We start from the raw sequence: 18710 nt of genomic DNA, 5'->3' as shown, positions 1-18710 counted from the left end.
GTCCTCCCCTCTGCATTTTTCGTTTTTCCTGCAAGTGGGTCCCGACATCTATAAATATTCACAGCTCTCCTCGTTCCCTGACATTTCAAAATGGACCCGAAAGGGGTTATTTCACACAATAAATTCAGGTGATGGGACAGCGTCAGGAAGGACTGGCGCTTGCCGCCGGGTCCCTGTCCTGCCGGATGAGCCTGGAGAGGAGGCACAGGTGTGGCGGGAAGGCAAGTCTCCCGGGGGGCGCCTGGCGGTGGGAAGAGCCAGGGGTCGGCTCCCAAGGCCCCCGTTCAGGCCTCGCGGAACCTCGAGAAGAGAAGCAAAGCCTGTCCTCCTGTGTGCAAGGGCCTCATCAGACAGACACGTATCAGCTCCCATCGTCCGCAGGATTTCCATGATTTCTGATGAAAGCGATAGTTGCCACAGAATTTTTGTAAACCCTCAGCCTGACAAAAGGTAGTTTCTATTATTTTTTTTCTGTTTTTTGCTAAAGACAGAGAAGACCATGGCTGCAGTTACAGCAATGGGGGGTAAACCCGAGGGCGGTTTGCTCCGGGGAAGCTCGGCGCCCCTCCTGTGTGGCGCAGGGGACCGTCCCACGGCCACGACCACATCACAGAGCTGGGGAGCAGGGGTGCCTAAAACCTGCCCCCGAAGTCTCAAGCGTGGACACAGCACCCCGCATGTCCATGTTTAGGAACAGGCCGTCGCTGCCGTGGGAAACAGGACTGTGGGTTCCTTCAGGACACAGGCTAGCAGGTGGCGCGATTCTCCACGTCATCCATGTCACGTGGGAAGTGAGCCCCAGACGCGGACTTATCTTCAGGACAGTGGGCAGGAGGTTGCTCGTCGGCTCGGTGGTCAGCTGCATGATGTTTCTTCTTGTGAGAATTCCAAGATTCCAGCACATGCCCAGTGTTCAACACAGCAAGAAATAGACTGTCCTCGTTCACCGACTCGGACCCCGGCTCACCGGGGGCACGCGTCACGGGCGCCCCGAGATCTGTATGAAGTTCCCCCACCGCGACGACTGTCCACTCTCGTTTAAAATCTGTTCAGCTCAGCCGGGAATCTGCCCCTCGGCCCGGGCGGGTCTGCACAGCTCGCCGCAAGACCCCGACAGGACGTCATTAAAATGCAATAACCAGCTTTCAGGAATCTTGTCCCAAGGCTGGGATCCAGGAGCGAGGCGTGCGCCCTCCCCCGGCCACGCCGGCCACCGGGCTGCAGGGTCTCCGTGCGCTGTGTCCCGCTCTCTGCCGGCCACGAGCGCGTGTCCGAGAAAGGACGCCGGTAATTGCGGCGAGTGCAAATCCGGGCATTTATGAACGACGCAGGCGGGTGTGGACGACCCATGGAACAGCCCCGAAGCATCAACAACTGAGAAAGAGCGAAGCCGCTAGTGGCCGGCGCTCCTCGATTCTCCAGCCGCCGTTCTGAGCGTCAGGAAGCCGGGCCGCACCGGGCTGACTCTGGACTGTGGACGGCAGCCGCTGCCTTCCGCGAGGCGTCCGTTTTCAAGTCTTCCCCCTAAATAAGCCTTGAGCGATGCGCATCCGAAACGCAAACGCACACGTGTTTATTCCTTCCCAGAGCCTGGCCCGGTGTGTGGACCCGACCCCAGCGGACGGGGCTCGGCCCCGGGCTCCTGCTACCGGCAGGCTGGCTCCGTCCTTCCTCTTCCTCGTCCTCCAGGAAAGGAGGGCCCGGGAGGCTGCGCCGTGCGCGTCACTGTGTCTCTGCCACATCCTGGTCCGCTTGTCCCGGTTAGAACACGGGAGGAGGGACCGCGCCTCCGGCACCGCTGGGCCGGGGGGTCCCCTGTCTGGGGGGACGCTCATCCCAGGCTCGGGAGGCAGCGTCTTGTCACCGTAAAGTGTACGTGCAGCTTCTCTGCAGGGAAGGGTCCGAGCCCAGAGCACAGAGACGTGCAAAACGCAGAAGGAAAACACCCTTCGTTCCTCCGAACCGCGCAGCCCCGGCCGCAGCCTCGGACAACTGGCTGGCGGGTTCCATCCCCAGGGCTGGCCCTGCCGCGTCCTGCCTGAGGAGAACCGAGACCTCCAGGGTGTGGTGGGCATGAGACACCGTGGGCTGGGGTCCGGGACCTGTCGTCCCTCAGGAAGAGGAGGGGACAACACTGCTCAGTGATGGTCACTCGCCGGCGATGAGGGTCACACAAGGATGGACTGGGGGCTCAGTGTTGGTGCCAAGGCCATCCCGCTGACCTTGGAAGTGGAGGGTTCTAGAAGTGCCTGTCTCCGGGACCGGAGGATCCCCCAGAGGCAGACCCCAAGACGAGGGAGTCACGCCCCCTGGAGTCCTGCCGGGGTCAGGGAGGCATCTCCCATTATAAGAGCTAATTGGCTGTTTCCGTTATAGAGAAATGTTCTTTATCAAAAATAATCTGAAATTAAAATCAAACATGCTGACTTGCCTCTGTCTGTGTGTGCATGTGCGTGTGCGCGCGCGCGTGCGTGGCTTTACCGAGTTTCGCCGACTCCTCGTGAGTCCCGTAGGTGTGCAGTCCCAGCCCTGCAGATGGTTCGATCGTTCCCTGCTCAGGACGACTCACCTTCTGTTTCCTGCCTCATCACATCGGCCATCGTGCGCCTTCTCCGGGCGAGTTGGTTTGATGAAATCACGCGGTTTCCGACAGCCGTGGAAGCAGCCTGCGTGCGGCAGGAGACAAGCCACGGTCTGACTCACCGGCCACAGAGCGTGGCGGCATCCGGGGCTCAGGCCCGTGGCAGGTGATGGCGAGGGGCTCGACAGAAGTGGCGCACCTGCCCCAGGATCCGGGGGGCACCCTGGCCTAGGACGGCGGTGCACAGTCTCCCTGGCGCTGACCAGGAAAGGGCGCCGTCTTCCCACGGCTCTTGGGCTGTAGTCAGCGGACTCACGGGGAAATGTGAGAAATGAGATTAATTAGAACTCCCAATTTACAATCAGTTCTCTAAGAAGATGGACTCAAATTAAACTAACGGCTGTTTTAATTTTCTCCGGTACCTCCATGGTCTGACTCTTAATCACGCGACATCCAAACACTCTCACGGTAATTGAATTCTACAACCGGATTGTAGACGTGTTGTCTCAGGCGCGTCTCACCCAAGCCCTACAATCTGCACGGCACTCTCCAAGAGAGTGTTCTCGATGACAGACTCTCCCCGGCACGGGCCAGCGCGGCGGCTCCCGTCACACATGGCTCTGTGACCGGGCACCGAGGAACCAAGTTTTTAACTGACTTCAAAGGGAGTGGCCTCGGCTAGGCAGTGGCTTCCTCACCGGACAGCACAGGTGCAAGGGGCTGCTGTCCGGGTGTGGCCCTTGCACCGGCAGCCCCAGCATGCTGGGGTGGGTATCGTTGGGAATGCAGACTCTCGGGCTCCCCCCGGACCTAGCGAGTCGTCTGTCTTGTGTCCTCTGTCCCCTGCTGGGGTGGGGGGGACTAATGGTGCTGGGACCACCCTGCTTTGTGACCATGTCAAAAACATGCAGACACAGCAAGAGTGTGGGACCCAGGGCCATCCCGGGGCCTCACTCAGGGACCAGCTGGCCACGGCTCCCCAGCGTATGCCCCAGGGACGGTCCCCCCCCAGAGGTGCAGTCAGTGCTGGCCCTGCAGTGGCTTCCACGGGCCACCCGCCTCAGACCGCCCGCCGCCCAGGGCCGGAACTGACCCACCAGCCAGCCCTCCTGCCCTCCCATGCAGAGAGTGTCCCCCTGGGTCCTCCACACCTTTGCTCTGGACAAATCTGTGTCACGGCTGGCTGGACCCCCCAGCCCTGCTGTCCTGCCCTCGGACCAGGAGGACCAGAGCCAGATCCCAGGACAGGCCCATCACCATCCTCCAGCAGAGGTGGCCAGCGGCCACCCCAGACCCCAGATCAGGGTGGCCACACCTCCTGCGGGATGAACCCGCCCCCCAGCCCAAGCACACCCCCTGTTTACGCATTCCCCTCCCTTGGGGGACGACCTGGCTTTTGAATGAGGAAACAGTGGTTTTAGGGTTAGACAGTTTACACAGCTGTTTGGGACAGTCAGAGCATGCTGGTGTGTGGCCGGGACAAAGAGCCCCCACATCTCGGTGGATGAAACTGGAGAGACGTCTCCAGCTCAGTCTGGAGGGGCAGAGGCTCCGCTCCCCATCACCGCAGTCCGTCCCAGAACTGGACGCCGGCGCACAGCTGGTCACAGCAGCAGAGAGACAGGCTCAAAGCCTCGGCCCGAACTCGGACCCATCACGTGAGCTCACATCTGATGGCCGAAGCCGGACGCAAGACCAGGCTGGGCCTCCGTGGGGGGACGGACGCCTCAGCAGGGGGGGCAGGGCACGTGCGGGCAGGCCTGGCACCAGCACAGTCCCTGTCCCCAGGGATCTTCCCTGGCCTTGTCACACACGCTCTGAGGGGATTCCCGGAGACGCTGCTCTTACAGCAAAGCTGGGCGACAGGATCTGGGGCGGAGGATTCTAAACCCACCAGTTTGCTCCAGCTTGTCCTGGAGCCGCTCGAGTTCCCGCAGTCGCAGCAGACAGGCTGGCGCGAGACAGGGACTGTGGCTCTCTGTCCTGCATGCCCCACCCAGAGGCTCGGGGCCTTTCGGGGTGTCCATAGCACATGCGCCGTGCCTGGTCCTCCCAGACTCCACGCCAGGGAAATGACGTCTACATTGAGTGAGTGAAGCCTTGGTGGGCTGTGGGCAGGGGCGCCAGGCTGAGGACCCGGCTCTGCTCACCGCCCTTCGGGGCCGACGGGGCCGTTCTTCCCAGAACAGGATCCGTTGTCCAGAGTCATCAAGACGGCATGTCCCTGTCTTGGCCTCTCAGAGACGGTCCAGGCCGTGCCCTGAGGACGGGCCGGGCGTGCGTGCCCGACGGGCCCCTCTGGGATCCTGCCGGGACATCCGGGACTCCATCGGGCCCCAGTTTGGTGGGAAGCCCGCCCACTCTCAGGAAACTGTAGGGCATAGAAAGCTTTTTTCCCTTCCAGAATGGTTTCCATCATTTTTAAAACGATTTATTTGTTTTAGAGAAAAAGAAAGCCCACACGAGCTGGGAGAGACAGAGAGGGAGGGGGAAGCAGACTCCGTGCTGAGCAGGGAGCCCAACGCGGGGTTCAATCCCAGGTCACGCCCTGAGTCTAAACTGAAAATCGGATGCTCAGCGACGGAGCCAACCAGGCGCCCCGTCCATAATTCCTAAAACCATGAGTTCTTCCCCTCTCCCATGGAGCTGAGAGACCACCTAACTCTACGAGCCGGCAGGTCTGAAGCCAGAAGCCCCGGGTGGTGTCCCGTCCTTCCTCGGGGCCTATGAGGACCAGCACAACTCCCTCCAGTGGGCACTGGCCTCTGCAGGTCCTGGCTCGGCCACCACCGAGCGCTGAGGACACAGTGGGGAGTGAGCCTCCTTGGGGGCAGCCCTGAAATGAAAGAGCACGAACTTGGTGTGGAATCCCCTGGGGCCCTCTCACCCGGGGCGGCCAACTCTGCCCACCGTCTGCACCGTCTGCCAAAGGCCCAGGACCACGGGGTCTCCATGGATGGGTGCTTCCCTCCCTGGCTCTGGGACCACCTGCCTAGACACCACTCAGGTCCTGGTCTCAGGGCCGGCCCCGGCTCATGACGCGGGCTGTGTGCCCCAGGCTGGGCAGCAAGAGGGGCTCTCGGTGCACCCCGGCGGGACGGCCGCTCGTGCAGCCACCTCTGCCCAGGGGACACTGTCCTGGAAGGACGTGCCCTCCCCGGCGCGCTGGGGGCAGGCGGATCACCCCGCGACGTGTTAATGCTGGGGAGGCAGGAGCACACGTGGACGAACACGCTGACGTTCTGGGATGGATGTTTACACGACACGAACAAGTAATCCGACAAATGAGGGGCACGGCCGCTATTTCAAAGTATTAGATTTGTTTCTCCTGAAAGTCAAGGGGACAGATGTTTTAAAAATTATTTCACAAACATAAAAAATCATGAGACTAATGGTCGAAAAGATGGCAGTGCTCCAGGTGTGGGGCCAGCACGGAAGCCTGGCCAGCCGCGTGCGAGCCCGTCCTGTGCCGCTCCTTCTAGAAGTGAGGTGGGAAGCAGACGGAGACAAAAGCCGTCCAGGGGTTTGTGATCCCTGGGCAGACAGCCGCTCTAGAAATGACTCGTGCACACGGAGGGACGGCCAGCGGTGGCGTGGAGGGCCGGCCAAGACGGTGCCCTCGCCCACAAACTCAGGAAGGCAGAGGGCGCCGTGCTCTCCATGCAGACCGAGGACGTCGGACACATGCACCCCAAGGCCTGGACACGCGCCCTCTGAAACGAGGTCCCACGCACGAAGCTAGCCACCAACACGGGACGGTGGGCGAGCGCCGGGAGAGAGCAGGTGGCGGCGACGCCCCAGGGAAGGAAAGGCCTCGCAGCGCCTGAGACGGGGCCTGGGGAAGTGTTGCTGGTGAACAGAGCGCAGAGCACAGGCGGCTGCTCCAGGGGACCTCCCGCGGGAGGGCGGGGGGCACTCCCAGGGCTGCCATGGAATGAGTGCGAGGCAGAACTCGTCATCTGGGGTCGGGGGCATGGAGGGCTTCCGGGGGCGATGCCCTAACCTGGAGTGCCCAGGAGGCAGGGGTTCAGGGGCATGGGGTTCGGTCCTGCGGGGAGCACTGGATCGTACTATTTGGTAGGGGTATGAAGTTGGGACGGACCTCAGACGTCTGCCGGCCCGCCCAGCAGGCACAGAGACCCCAGCCCCGCGGGCGCAGCTCCGCAACCCTCCATCCGTTTTGACGAAGGTCTTCGTAGCCACTTTAGTTGGTCCAAATCCACCCAAAGCCGCTGCATAACTGAATGTCAGCAGAGACCGGAACTGTCCTCCAGTGACTCACAAATATCTGCCATTGGAAACCCCCCAGCCACTGTCCCCCCAAAGTCAGGGGGAGGTGATCGGGGCCCAGCTCTGCAGACAGGAGCACTTTGCGTTCTCGGCATCAGGACAGCGGGGGGCCGGGGGGGAGCCTGACTGGCGGCCGCAGGACCTGCTCCTGACCCCAGGCCCGGCAGGTGCGGGGGCTCCAGGCCTCACGCGTCCAGAGGCTGCCCACAGGTTCTCTCTGCCGTCAGAACCCTTGTGACCCGGCCTGTCCATCATCATTTTCAGTCCAAATGTCTGTCCTTAGACAGACATTTGAGGAAAATTAACGACACTTGGAAGACCGGGATCCTCACTTGGACACCCCTGCTCAGAACGACCCTATGGAAGAGCGTGGGGCGTTGCACGCGCCCATGGATCACCAGAGCTAGCGATGCGCTGTGCGTCGGCTCATGGAAGTTAAACTAAAAAAATAAATAAGCCAAAAAAAAATTTTTAAAAAAGAACAATCTCTAAGACATAAAATGATGACGTGTCAAATGGGGGCTGGGGGGTTTGAAGGGCGCGGGGTCAGGCCACAGCCCCCGCCCTCCCCCAACACTGATCACCTGGGGCGGCCCAGGCACCGCCCCTCCAGCCCAAGTCTCACCAACCTCCATGCAGACAACAGACCCACTCGCCCAGCCACGACCGCGCAGCACCGTTCCCCAAGCCGCATCCGCGCCCACCGTGCGGGCAGGACCCCTGGGCCCGGTCCCAGTACCCCAGTGACAGCCGCAGGGTGTCTCCCACGCTTGCCCCCTGCCTCCCACCGTGCATGTTCTCCAGCAGCAACAAGACCCCACCCGTGCCCCTCTGCTTTCCCCGGTTTGCCGATCCTCCCTCCGCACCGGCTGTGCAGCCCCGGCTGGGAGGCGCGGCGGGCGAGACCTCCCAGGTGGTTTCTCACCCATAAAGCCCCTGCTCTCTAGCTGACCACGGGATTAGTGAGGCCACGTGTGCCCACCGCACACACTCCACCTGCACCACGGTCGTGCGGGCGAATCAGGTCGGTTTGGGAAAAAGAAGAAGAGTGGAAAAAATCCATTTGCTTAATGAGCAATTATGTGAATGAACCCAGCGTGCGCACACACTTCCTGTGAGTATCTGCTTCTCGTCAGAGCCTCAAGACACACTCGACGTCCCAAAAACCGGCTCTCGCCGAGGGCGCCAGCCCCCTCAGGAGCGATCTCCTCTCCACGTCCGTGAGCATCAGTCACAAGAGGACAAAGCCAGTCCCCGAGAAGAGCGGGACGTGTGAGTGGGTGAGAACATGCTCCTCAGAGAGTCCTTGAAACTTGCGTTCTGGTGAGTCCGCACTAGTGGGTCACTTTGGAGACTGTTCTCAGCGTCTGTCCTCTCAGGAGCTGGCCTGGCCCTGCAGCCCTCCCATCCCTCCCTGACCTTGTCCGGCAAACACAGCACGGAGTCGGCGTCCATCCTCTGGCGCTGACGGGGCTGCAAGTCACAGCTGGAGAGTCCCCTGCCTCTGTAGTCTCGGGGACTCGGGCCGCTCCATCCCGGCGTGCTCCCCTCCGGGCACAGGGGCCGCCGCCCGGTCCCACCTCCACGCACCACGGCTCCGCTCTGCGCACAGGCCTCTCCTCCTCCCCTGCAGACACTCGGCCGCCCCCCCCGCCCCCCCCTCCGAGTCCCTGGCGCTCCATAGCGTCCCTGATTCCCTAAACTCGGTCAGCACCGGGAAGAGGGCGATCTGTGGGTCCCAGGCCGTATGGACGCCTCCCTTCCGCAGCGCGTTCTAATCCCCTCAGAGGCAGAAGGACAATGCAAGGTCAAGCTTGATAAGTAAGGAGTGTGTTTCGGCTTAACTGATTTTGAACTGGTGATCAGGTCTGGGTCAGGAGCCTCCTGACGACCTGTCGGACATCGTCAGTGACCTCCAGACGGACGGCTCAGACCTCGCCTGAAGGAGGAAGCCCACGAAGTGCGACCTCTGCAGCCTGCCGCACACGTGCGTGCCCACACATGCACACCTGCGCACACACACGCACACTCACACCCCGCTGACACACACACAACCGAGCACAGACTAGGTCAGGGCCTCCCTAAAGATGCCCGTGGCCTCCGACGCCTCGGGAACTGTCTGCAGTGTGGCTCTGACACTCTCCGTTCGGCAGGACCCCTCTCTGGAGCACGGAGGCCTCCACCCGACTGCCTGAGGGACACCCCTGCTTGGACAGCCCCGCTCAGGGCATCCCAGGAAAACCCGGAAACCTGGAATCACCCCCTTTCTGCAGCCAGAGCCTGCCGGTCCAGACGCTTCACTCCCCACCCTGGGCTCCCCCTTGGCTCTGCGACAGCCCGTGTCCCGTCCCCCAGCTGCCCCGCCCCACACCACGCCGTCCGTCCGTGTGTGCGCGGCAGGGGCCAGGCCGTCATGCCGCCACAGTCCGCTCACGTCGCTCCCCGGCCGAGCTCCTTGTCCTGCCCCACCTCCCCCCCGGCGCCCGCACCCGACTGCCCAGAGCCTCCTACAGCCCCCGGACCCCGCTGAGGGCTTCCTCGCCCTCCCTGCAGTCCCGAAAATGCCCGCTGGCCCCTGGCTCTGGCACAAAGGTCACCCCTCAGGGGAATCGGCTCTCGGGCCTAGGCTTGGATGACCAGGCTGCCTGGAGGCTTGGGCCCGTGTGAGCACCTGGAAGTTCAAGCGCGAGGGCGGTTCATTTTTACAGGAGCCCTTGACCTTGTGGCGGGAGCCACGGGGGGGGCCTCGCTGTGGGTCCTGAGTCAGGCCGCGTGGCCTGCCGCGTGCACGCTTGGGTCTGTGCGTGGCCAGCACCGAGCTGTGCGTGCGGCCTGGCCTTTGAATGGGAGCCCGGTCACAGTTGCTTCACCGGGTCCTAAAGGGTCGTCCTTTGTGTCCCGCTTTCCCGTGAAACTGCCGCGCGCTCTTCCTAACCACAGCCGCTTGGATCTCTTTCCCCCCTGAAGGCAGAACCGTGTAACTAGAGTCGATCCAGTAAACCACGGACGGAGACTCGCGGCGCAGGGAGCGCCTGCTCGTTCTACCCGGATCCCGCCTGCACCCCGAGACCCGCGCCAGCTCCTTCCCAAGGACAGCAGGACAGGGGGTAGTGGCTTGGCCAGACGGGGACTTTGATCACACACCTAGTGCAGATCAGCGGGGGCGCTCACTGAGCCACTCGGGAAACTGTCACCAGAAGGGTGCTGTCCGTGACCTTGGGGACGAGGCCAGAGGCACGAGCGGGCAGCCAGCATCCCACTCTGCTTCAGACCCCTGAGTAAGCCCTGCTGGATGCCGGCCGCTCAGCCACGTCGCAGCCTTCTCTTTCCTGCCAAATGCTGACCCTGCTCACTGGGGCCAAGGCCTCCTCCATCTGGTCCCCTCCCCCTGCGTGTGGACGGCAGCGCGGGACGCCCAGGGCCGGTGCTTCTTCCCCAAGTTGGGTCCCTAGAACAGCAGCGTCCGTGTCCGCTGGAGACGTGGGAGAGGCCCGGGTGCTCGGCCCGTCCAAGTCACCTGGGCGGGGCCTGGCCGTCTGCTCCCCGAACTCCTCGTCCGCAGGCCCTCCCCTGAACCCCACTGGAACCCGCGGTGGTTCTCAGCCCACGTCGCACACACCTGGGGACCTCCTGCCCTGTCAGCGCGGGCCTCAGCCCCAGGGCTCCCTCGTTCGCTGGTCCGAACAGGCCCCAGTGCCGGACTGGAGCAGGCGGTGGGTGCGGCCCGCTGAAGGAGTCGCCCCGACAGCTCGGGACCTGCCGGAGGGGGCACAGCTAGAGTCCCGAGGGTGGCACCCCCTCCGCCCGTGAGGCGAGGCTCCTCAGACCCCCGCCCCTCCTCCCCCACCACCCCACGATTTGACCTCCTGACTCGTCCCCACTCCTCCTTCATCCTGCTGTGCCGACCCTTGGCCACTTCCTGACCTCTGCCCCTCTGTGGTCCTGCCCGCCTGCACATTCCCTGCATTGTGGGATGCGGCCCCTGCCTCCCTCACCCATGGCCCCCTGGCCTCAGGGCACTGGTGGAGAGAAGAGCCCCCCCTCTAGGCTGATGCCACTGAAGCTGCCTGTGCAAATCCAGCCTGGCCCCATGCGCCCCACAGAAGGCTGCTCTGTGACCGTCCACTCTGCAGCCCCGGGCAGCCCTGTTGCCTTCCTGCTCTGCAAACACTCTAACAGAATTCAAAATAATAAACAGCGGCCATGGTAGGAACTCCTCCCCCTTTGTTTTCCCTGCCTGTGACGTGGCCTGCACAAGTCCACCCCTGGGTCTCATCCCTCCGCTCCCATAAGAGGGCTCTGCGCTGGCCCAGGCCACCCTCCCAGCTGTGCCCACATCCCACCTCTTCTTAGTCCCAGGCACCTTGCAAGTCCAGAATCCCTACTTATTCTGGACTTGGATTGCCCCCCTCTCTTCTGGTTCTTTCTGCTAACAACGAAGCTCATACAAGCCTCTCCCACACTAGAAAAAATTCCTCATGGACCCTAGACCCTCAGTGGCTGCTCAGGAGCGTTTCTCCACCCTTAACAGATGAGTCTGAAAAATAGTCTAACTTCTCACTCCCATGTCCTGTCAACTACTGACCGGCCCACTGCAGGCTGAACTGGAAGCTGCCTTCATCCTTCCTCCTAGACCACCGGGGATCTCCTGGCTACCCAGCCCCTGAGTCCTTTCCTGGCCCTTTCTTACCTGGATGTGTTTGTAAGAGCTGATCCTCTGGACCACTCTCTTCTCTTAGAAGGTCGTTCCTCCTTCTCTCACCAGAGCACTGACGCAGGTGGGCATTCCGTGGCAGTCACTATTACCATCACTGCTATCATCACCATCATCATCATCATCACCACCACCATCACCACCATCACCACCACCTCCATCATCATAATAACCACCATCACCATCATTACCATCACCACCATCATCACCATCACCATCGTCACCACCACTATCACCATCATTACCACCACCATCACCACCATCACCACCATCATCACCATCATCACCATTGTCACCATCACCACCATCACTATCATCACCATCATCATCATCACTATCATAACCATCATCACCATCATCATCATCATCATCACCACCATCACTATCACCACCACCATCATCACCATCACATAATCACCATCGTCACCAACATCACCATTGTCACCATCACCACCATCACTATCATCATCACCATCATCGTCATCACTATCATAACCATCATCACCATCATCATCACCATCATCATCATCACCACCACCATCACCACCATCACCACCACCTCCATCATCATAATAACCACCATCACCATCATTACCATCATAATAACCACCATCACCATCATTACCATCACCACCATCATCACCATCACCATCGTCACCACCACTATCACCATCATTACCACCACCATCACCACCATCACCACCATCATCACCATCATCACCATTGTCACCATCACCACCATCACTATCATCACCATCATCATCATCACTATCATAACCATCATCACCATCATCATCATCATCATCACCACCATCACTATCACCACCACCATCATCACCATCACATAATCACCATCGTCACCAACATCACCATTGTCACCATCACCACCATCACTATCATCATCACCATCATCGTCATCACTATCATAACCATCATCGCCATCATCATCACCATCATCATCATCACCACCACCATCACCACCATCACCACCACCTCCATCATCATAATAACCACCATCACCATCATTACCATCACCACCATCATCACCATCACCATCGTCACCACCACTATCACCATCATTACCACCACCATCACCACCATCACCACCGTCATCACCATCATCACCATTGTCACCATCACCACCATCACTATCATCATCACCATCATCGTCATCACTATCATAACCATCATCACCATCATCATCACCATCACCACCATCACTATCACCACCACCATCATCACCATCATCATCATCATCACCACCATCACTATCACCACCACCATCATCACCATCACATAATCACCATCATCACCAACATCACCATTGTCACCATCACCACCATCACTATCATCATCATCACCATCATCACCACCACCATCACCACCACCATGACCACCATCATCATCATCATCACCACCACCACCGTCACCACCACCAGCATCACCATCATCACCATCATCATCATCATCATCATCATCATCACCACCACCATCACCATCACCACCACCACCACCATCATCATCATCATCATTATTTGCTATGTAATAACTGCTACATTTCCAATAGAAGACTTTGGGAAATTTTAAAACTGGAGCCAATTAACTAATTTTAAAAATGCATGAAATAGATACAATCCCTGTAAGAAAACTAGATTTTTGCTGCATTTGCATGTGATTGCAGCCATTGTCCTAGGATGGTGCCAGTATAGTCCCCAGGGTCCGGTGAGAGCACAGGTTGTTGGAGACAAGCCATACACACACATTTCCCAAAAGGGCCATTGCCTTTCCAGGTAAGATGCACAGTGTTTCTGATTATTGGTACAGCTTTTTCTCCAAGCCATGTGTGGAAACAGAGGCTGTCTGGATGGCTCCTTTGATCAGTTACTTACCTGGTTACCTGGACACAGGGACCCACTTCCCACACCAGCCCACACCTACCCCATCTCTGTGTGAGTGTAGCCACCTCCCACTTCCCTGGAGCTTAAGGGAGTGGGGTATGGCACCTGCTCCCTGTCCCAGCGTCTCCCCAGGGACCACACTTTCCCACAGCATTCTGAATAATGACAGTCTTGTGCTAGAGATATTTCTTCATGTGTGCAGTGCCAGCAAGCACATCTGTGCTTTAGAAAGACAGCATAATTCAGCAGATTACCTGAAGGCTAGACTGCCCCCACCTGCTTGGAGAAGTTTCCATCTAGATTTCAAAAATCTTCCTAGCGAAAAGTCAGATCTCACTTGCTGAAGATAGAAATTTTCAACAAGTCATTTTTTTGCCTTCCAAGACGTCACCCATTGCCCGATGCTTTGGGAAGAATCAGAGAGGGGTGGCTGTGCCAGCCATAGGACTGGACAGTGGCCTTGGGTGATGTACATTGTCTATGGAGATGGCACAGACCAGATGTCTTTCCTTCCTGAAGCTGCTGGGTCATCACGACCCTGACTGCAAACCCCATTAACATGAACCCCAAGAACCATGCCCTCGGGAAACGTTACCAACGGGCAAAGCCATGACACCGGGCTAATGCAAGTGCAGGTGTTTGCCTGATAAAAAGAGAGAGCCAACAGCCTGGGGAACATCACTGGGCCAGAACTGAGCTAGGGTCCCTGACCCCTTCCCCAGCTGTGCCACCAGCTCCCTGCAAGCACCTGTGTGGCCAGTTCCGTAGGGATGGCATTTGGGGTGTTTCCCAAGGACAGAAAAAGCAAGGGCAGCAGACAGTGATGGCACTGCTCCAGGCGTGTCCACACACACGATCATGGGGGCAATTTTGACCTGACTCGGCCAGTAACAAACCACCCAGCTAAACCCTCCAGTGTTGGGCTTAAGCCTTGACCACTTGTTGCTGGGAGGCAGGAAGGGCTTGGTACAGCTTCTATGGCCCGAGCTGTCTGCCAGACTGAGACCTCACCAAGCCCTTCCTGCATAGGACTGATCTGTTTTCCTGAGGAATCTGACTTCTGCCTTTCCCCGGGGGCTTCTGGTCCTACTATTGACTAAATTCAGGATAAACCTGAGAGGTCCTCAGCAACAGACACATGTGCCAAACTTTCACCCCTGCACACCCTCTCCTACACCCACCCCCTGCGATGTCTTTCACCAGCTCTGAGCAAAGGCTCACCAGGGCTTCAGAGGCTGCGCGTGGGCACTGGGGCCTCACCCCCACCCCAGGCAGACAGCTGGGGGTGCCTGCGGCTTTACGGGCTGTCCCCCTTCGTAGCCAATGTCCAGCAGGTGTAGGATTCCTCACCATGGATGCCTGTTGGCTTCTGTGTCTGGAGGCAAGACGGAACCCAAGGAGGAGAGCCTGTTCTGGAGCTGCCTCGGGATCAGGCCAAGTCTGGGGCTCCACCAAAGTTAGCCCCTCGTTTGCCTTCCCCCTTCCTGGCTCCAGAAGGATTTCCTTAGGATGTTACAGGTGACTGGATCCTTGGCTCTGGCAACAGCCCTGCGATGAGCCGCTTCCTGGCACCTGCGCCAGTAGATGCCATGGGGGCTTCTCTGGAAGCAAACGCGGAGCTGGGGTCTCCCTGCAGGGGGCTCGCCCGTGACCGGCTGCCGCGGACCGGGTTGGGGGAGCAGCAAACGGGTGTGGAACCTGGCCACCAGTGTCCTGTCTACTGAGAGTCCTCGGGGGGGAGGGCCGGTCAGTCCCTGAGTGGGGATGGCCCGTCTCTCTGTAGGCCCAAACGGCCAGGCCAAAGAGTCGCCTGTAAAAAGCCATGAGCCTTTGCCTGGACAGAGGGCCCCGCAACGCCGGGGAGGGGCACCCACGGCGAGAATTCCTCTTTCTTCTCCACGGGCACCTGTGCCATTTACCCGCACAGCTCTGTACCGGGCAAAGGAGAGACTCAGATATTACAGGGACCGTTAGACACAGCATCTGAGTTGCTGCTGATGTCCAAGTACTTGAAGAGTCATTGTGGCCCCCAAATGAGAGGAGGGCGTATGGGAGTCAGGTCATAAATGAGGTGAAGCCCAGGCCTGAATTATGGTACGTCCGCTGGGCCCACGGTCCCTCCCAGGGGTCATGCCCCAGTGCCCAAATGGGACTCGCATCCTTGTAGCGGGTGCAGCCCCCTCAATGGGTCCTTGGCCCAAGGGTTAAGGGCTATCATACTGGGGAAGGCCAGTGGGAAACCAAACCTCCCCCTATGCCCTGGACAAGGCAGAGCATTCATGTCCGTGTCTTACCACAGGAGACAGGGTAGACATTGCCAGCCAGACTCACCTAAATTGTACATGATGACAGTCCGGGCAACGACAGGTTGGCACCGATGTTAGGGGGAGGGTGTCGCCAGTGGGAAGACGGCCTGGATAATGGTGTGGAGGGGGGAGGGTTGGGGTGGCGAGCCTTCTGCCACCTGCTGCACTGAGCCGCCGTATCAGCTCCGGGAGGCCCTCTGGCAGCTGTGAAGTGGGGGGACCCTCCTCTCTCTGCCAGCTCTGCGCTGTGACTCATCCTCCCTGCCATCTCCTCCTTTCCCACGGAGGGACACGAGGTCAGCCCCGGGGCGGCAGTCCTACATTCTGGTCCCCCCACCGAGGGCATCCCCAGAAGACCTTCAAGCCTTCAGCTTGTCCAGAAAGGGAAGAGAGAAGCCGTGAGTGGATGACCCGGGCCCTGCGCTCTGCACACCCCAAGACCCGTGGTGAGACACCGGAAGGACACGCCCTTGGCCTTTCTAGTCCAACTACTCGCAATTACCTGTTTCTAAAGAGAAGACCAGACAGACGGCACTCTGGGGCTTGGGCAGTCGGTTCTTCCGGAACAGGGCCCAGCCCTGCCCCCACCAGCAGGGCTGCCGTTTCGGAAGGGCCCCCCTTCCTCTCCTCTTGGTGGTGGGTAAGGGGGCCTTGGGACATTGGACCATTGTTATAGCCACACATTCTCCTCAGGAATGTAAATTTAAAAATTAATGAAGACAATTCCTTTTTAAAATAAACTTATGTGTTTGAAATTCACTGCCTGCTTTGGGGATTTCTGTAATTTTCACATCTCCTTCTCACCTCTACCGTATTTGGCTTTCTCATTAGATTCTTATTGAAACAAAACAGCAGAGAATTTTGATTAAAAGATGAGCACTGAGGTTCTTGCAAATGGTTCACCTAAATCAGTCCAAAGACTCCCCTGTGGGGGTCCCAATGGAAACGTCTCGGCGTTGTGGCTTTGCATGGTGAGCCGGGTCTCCCCAACATCTGTTGTGTCCTGGGTGCTCCCATCTCCAGCGGGGACCCCACGAGCAGCCAGACCTGTCTCCCCGCCTCTCTTTCTTTCTGTGTCTCTGTCTCTGTCTCTCTCTCTGTCTCCCCCCCTTTTCCCTCCCTCTTTCTCTCTGGCCCCTGCCTCTCTCTATCATTATGGTTTCCCTTATATGAACCCTTATGATTACACTGGACTTATCCAGATAATCAAGGATAATTTCCCACTTTAAAGATTTGGGGAAAGGGGGATCTAATGTTTTTATTGAGGGAATTCTTTGACAATATTTTCCACATCTTTCATGTCTGTTATAGATTTTTCTACGTCCTCGGCCAGTGTTAATAATATTTGTTTTAAAAATTATGTTTCCTTGGTAACATTATACCCTTTAACATAACATTATGAGTAGGATTTTTTCCAGCTTTATTGAGATATAACTGACATGGAATGTTGGGTAAGTTCAAGGTGTGCAATGTAATGACACAAGTGTGTACTGGGGACCAGTCACCACGATAAGGTTAGCTAACACGCCCACCACCTCTTGTAACACTTGGTGTGTGTGGTGAGAACCCTCAGGACCCCCTGTCTTAGCAACCGTCAACCACACGGCAGTGGCCATGCGGGCGCCACCCCCCAGAGCTCACTCACGTCACAGCCAGGAGCTTGTGCCTCTTGACCGGCACGTCCCCATTCCCCTGCCCCCGCCCCAGGCACCCCAGGACCCTGGGATCAGGATCTGAGCCGAAGGCAGACGCTTCAGCGAAGGAGCCCCCCACGTGCCCGACTCCACTCGTGTAGACCCCGGGGTGCGTGAGAGCGTCGAGGTACTGGCCTTTCTCTGTCCGACTGACCTCGTTCGGCAAAATGTCCTCGAGGTTCAACCATGTTGTCACATGTGGCAAGATTTTTTTGTTTTAATGGCTGAAAAGTACCCATTATGTGTACATACTCCCTTTCCTTCATCCGTCCACCCACTGCAGACAGGTACGTTGTTTCCACATCCAGGCACTACGAGCGAGGCTGCAGGGAAAGCAGGTAACGCTCCCGGCCGGCTGGACGCCCAGAGGCCGGATGGCCGCGGCGGAGGTCCGCGAGCTGCTGGGGCGCCCTCCGCACTCTCGTGCACGCAGCCCGCACCAGCGTGCAACCGCACCAGTGTGCATCCGCACCAGTGTGCATCCGCACCAGCGTGCAACCGCACCAGCGTGCAACCGCACCAGTGTGCATCCGCACCAGTGTGCAACCGCACCAGCGTGCAACTGCACCAGCGTGCAACCGCACCAGTGTGCAACCGCACCAGCGTGCATCCGCACCAGCGTGCAACCGCACCAGCGTGCATCCGCACCAGCGTGCAACCGCACCAGTGTGCATCCGCACCAGCGGTGCGCCAGCTTCCCGCCTCCCCGCCGGCTCGCCGACACACTTGCTTCTGGTCTTCCCATCCCCGCCGTTCTGACGGCTGTAAGGTGGCGTCTCGCCGTGGTTTTGATTTGTTCGTGAGGAGTAATGTTGAACATCTTTCTGTGTACATGTTGGCCATTTATATGTTTTCCTTACAAAAATACCTGTGTAAGTCTTTTGCCCATTTTTAATCAGATTGTGTGGGGAGGTTTGCTATTGAATATGGGTATGTGTAAGTCCGTTATGTATTTCGATATTAAGCCTTATCGGATGTGTGGTTTGCAAGTAGTTTCTCCCATCCCAGACATTGCTTTTTCATTTCATTATTTCTCTTGCAAAGGTTTTTTAGTTGGATTGTGTCCTTCTTGTTGGTTTTTGCTTTTGTTGCTTGTGCTTTGTCGTATCTAAAATATCATTTCCAAGACCCACGACAGGTAACTTGTTCCCTGCATTTCTTCCAGGAGTTTTACTGTTTCGAGTCTTACACTGAATTCCTTAATCATTTACAGTCATTTTTGTGAGT

The sequence above is a fragment of the Martes martes genome (assembly GCF_963455335.1).
Source record: "Martes martes genome assembly, chromosome: 14".
Classification (NCBI taxonomy): Eukaryota; Metazoa; Chordata; class Mammalia; order Carnivora; family Mustelidae; genus Martes; species Martes martes.
This window is presented reverse-complemented; position numbering follows the sequence as displayed.